Here is a 3,566-nt window from a genome sequence, read left to right as displayed (position 1 = left end):
GATATTTTCATCCTCTTCAGAGGAAGAATATTCATCAGAGCTCATGAATGGCAGAAGGAAGTTCAATAGAATCTCTATGGTCTCTGTTTGAGCCTCAGATTCCCTTGGTTCCTCAAAGGAAAACTCCTTTCTGTCCAGAGGACGTCCCATGAGGCTTTTCTCACTGGGACTCACATCTTCCTCACTCTCTCCAGGTTCGGCCATGTTGGTCATGGTTATGGCCTTGCACTTTCTCTTGGGATTTTCTTCTGTATTGCTTGGGAGAGTACTGGGAGGAGTTTTAGTAATCTTCTTACTCAGCTGACCCACCTGTGCCTCTAAATTTCTAATGAAGGACCTTGTTTCATTCATGAAACTTAGTGTGGTCTTAGATAGATCAGAAACTATGGTTGCCAGGCCAGAATGGCTCTGTTCAGAATTCTCTGTCTGTTGCTGAGAAGATGATGGAAAAGGCTTGCTATTGCTAAACCTATTTCTTCCACCATTATTATTGAAGCCTTGTTGAGGCTTCTGTTGGTCCTTCCATGAGAGATTTGGATGATTTCTCCATGAAGAATTATAGGTGTTTCCATAGGGTTCTCCCATGTAATTTACCTCTGCCATTGCAGGATTCTCAGGATCATAAGCTTCTTCTTCAGAATATGCTTCTTTAGTATTATTGGATGCAACTTGCAATCCATTCAGACTCTGAGAAATCATATTGACTTGCTGAGTTAATATTTTATTCTGAGCCAAGATGGCATTCAGAGTTTCAATTTTAAGAACTCTTTTCTTCTGAGGCGTCCCATTGTTCACAAGACTCCTCTCAGAGGTTTACATGAACTGGTTATTTGTAACTATTTCAATGAGTTCCTGAGCTTCTGCAGGGGTTTTCAGATGAAGAGATCCTCTTACAGAATGGTCCAATGACATTTTTGACAACTCAGACAGACCATCATAGAATATACATATGATGCTCCATTCTGGAAGCATGTCAGTAGGACATCTTTTGATCAATTGCTTATATCTTTCCCAAGCTTCATAGAGGGACTCTCCTTCCTTCTGTCTAAAGGTTTGGATTTCCACTCAAAGCTTGCTCATCTTTTGAGGTGGAAAGAATTTGGCCAGAAAGTACTGACCAGCTTATCCCAAGAGTCTAGGCTTTCCTTAGGTTGTGAATCCAACCATGTTCTAGCTCTGTCTCTTACAGCAAAAGGGAAAAGCATAAGCCTGTAGACCTCGGGATCATCTCCATTGGTCTTGACAGTATCACATATTTGCAAGAACTTAGCCAAAAACTGATGAGGATCTTCCATTGGAAGTCTATGAAACTTGCAATTCTGCTGCATTAGAGAAACTAATTGAGGCTTAAGCTCAAAGTTGTTTGCTCCAATTACAGGAATTGAGAGCTTCTTCCATAGAAATTGGAAGAGGGTGCAATAAAGTCACCAAGCATCTTCCTTGCATATCCACCATTGTTATTAGGTTTGGCCATGTCTCCTTCTTTTTCGAAAATTTCTGTCAGGTCCTCTCTAGAGAGTTGTGCCTTATCTTCCCTTAGCTTCCTCTTTAGAGTCCTTTCAGGTTCAGGATCAGCTTCAAGAAGAATTTTCTTATCCTTGTTCCTGCTCATATGAAAAAAAAGAGAACAGAAAAGAATAGGAATTCTCTATGTCACAGTATAGAGATTCCCTTTTGTGAGTAGAAGAAGGGAAAGAGAAAAATTCGAACAATAATCAAAAGAAAAGAAAAATATTTTTGTTTTTATTTTAATTTAAGGTTAGAATTCAAAATTTAAGAAGAGAAATAAAATTAAATTAAAATTTAAAACAATTGGTTAATTAAAAAGGAATTTTGAAAAAGTGGGGAGGAATTTTTGAAAATTAGAGAGAGAAAATTAGTTAGGTGGTTTTGAAAAAGATATGATTGAAATAGAAAACTTTTAAAATCAAACAAAAAGTTAAGTAGTTAATTGAAAAAGATTTTGAAAATCAATTTTGAAAAGATAAGAAGTTAGAAAAGATTTTGAAAATTGATTTTTTTTAAAAGATATGATTGGAAATCATTTTGAAAAGGAAATTAAAAAGATTTGATTTTTGAAATTAAAGTTGATTACTTGACTAACAAGAAAATAAAAGATATGATTTTAAAATTCAAAGATTGAACCTTTCTTAATAGGCAAGTAACAACTTCAAAAATTTTTTAATTAAAACATTAAATGTTAGTGAGATTTTCGAAAATATGAAGTAAGAATAAGAAAAAGATTTTGAAAATCATTTTTAAACTTTTCGAAAATCATAAAAAAAATGAAGAATATTTGATTTTTTTGAAAAAGATTTGAAAAAGATAGATTTTTTTTAAATTGAAAATTTGATTTGACTCATAAGAAACAACTAGATTTTTTTTTTAAAATTTTTGAAAAAGTCAAATCAAATTTTCGAAATTTATGAGAAGAATAAGGGAACGATATTTTTTTGATTTTTGAATTTTTAATGAAGAAAGAGAAAACAACAAAATAACTCAAAACATCAAAATTCAAGATCAAAACACATGATGCATGCAAGAATACTTTGAATGTCAAGATGAACATCAAGACTTATTTTTGAAAATTTTTAAGAAAAGAAAAACATGCAAGACACCAAACTTAGAAATTTTCAAACTTTAGACACTATGAATTTGAAAATGCATATGAAAAACAAGAAAAGACACAAAACAAAAAAATTTAAAGATCAAACAAGGAAATTCATCAAGAACAACTTGAAGATCATGAAGAACAAGAAAGAAACTCAATGCATGTGTTGTTCGAAAATTTGAAAGAAAATTAAATGTATGCAATTGACACTAAACTTAAAAATTGACACTCGACTCAAACAAGAAACACAAAATATTTTTGGTTTTATGATTTTATTAATTTTTTTTTTGTATTTTTTTTGAAAATTATTTTGAAAAAGAAAAATAAGGATTTCAAAATTTTTAATAAGAATTCCAGGAATCATGCAATGTTAGTCTAAAGCTGCGGTCCAGGAGTTAGACATGGCTTACTAGCCAGCCAAGCTTTTAGTGAAAGCTTCGGTCCAAAACACTATACATGGCCAATGGCCAGCCAAGCTTTAGCATACAAATCAGACATACAACAGCTGAATTGATGAGGATCAAAAAGCTTCTGTAAGGATAAGTGAAACCTCGGTCCAAAAGATTAGACATGGCTTAACAGCCAGCCAGGATTCAACATATCTCATGAAACTCTAGAATTTATTCTTAAAAATTCTGAAGAACATAGAATAATTTAAATTTTTTTGAAATTTTTTTTCAAAAATAAAAATAATAAAAACAAAAAGCTTAAAATTAAAATAAAATTACTGAATCTGAGCAACAAGATAAACCGTCAGTTGTCCAAACTCGAATAATCCTCGGCAACGGCGCCAAAAACTTGGTGCACGAAATCGTGATTGTTCATTCCCCAGCAACGGTGCCAAAAACTTGGTACGCACGTTAGTAATCTTAATTCTGTTTCACAACTCTGCACAACTAACCAGCAAGTGCACTGGGTCGTCCAAGTAATAAACCTTACGTGAGTAAGGGTCGAT

At 33.0% G+C, this 3,566-nt stretch overlaps 1 non-coding gene across 1 annotated transcript; it reads left to right on the top strand.

Annotated features, from left to right (window-relative positions):
* The first annotated feature begins 966 nt into the window (after positions 1 to 966).
* Positions 967 to 1,074, top strand: LOC148545274 (small nucleolar RNA R71). The gene has a single exon (XR_015901321.1). It is a non-coding gene; the product is annotated as a small nucleolar RNA R71 (small nucleolar RNA).
* The last annotated feature ends 2,492 nt before the right edge of the window (positions 1,075 to 3,566 follow it).

The sequence above is a fragment of the Arachis ipaensis genome, chromosome B9, assembly GCF_059453495.1.
Source record: "Arachis ipaensis isolate K30076 ecotype BB chromosome B9, ASM5945349v1, whole genome shotgun sequence".
NCBI classification, from domain to species: Eukaryota; Viridiplantae; Streptophyta; class Magnoliopsida; order Fabales; family Fabaceae; genus Arachis; species Arachis ipaensis.
Note: the sequence above shows the minus strand (reverse complement) of the source record. Positions and strands in the feature narration are given on the sequence as shown.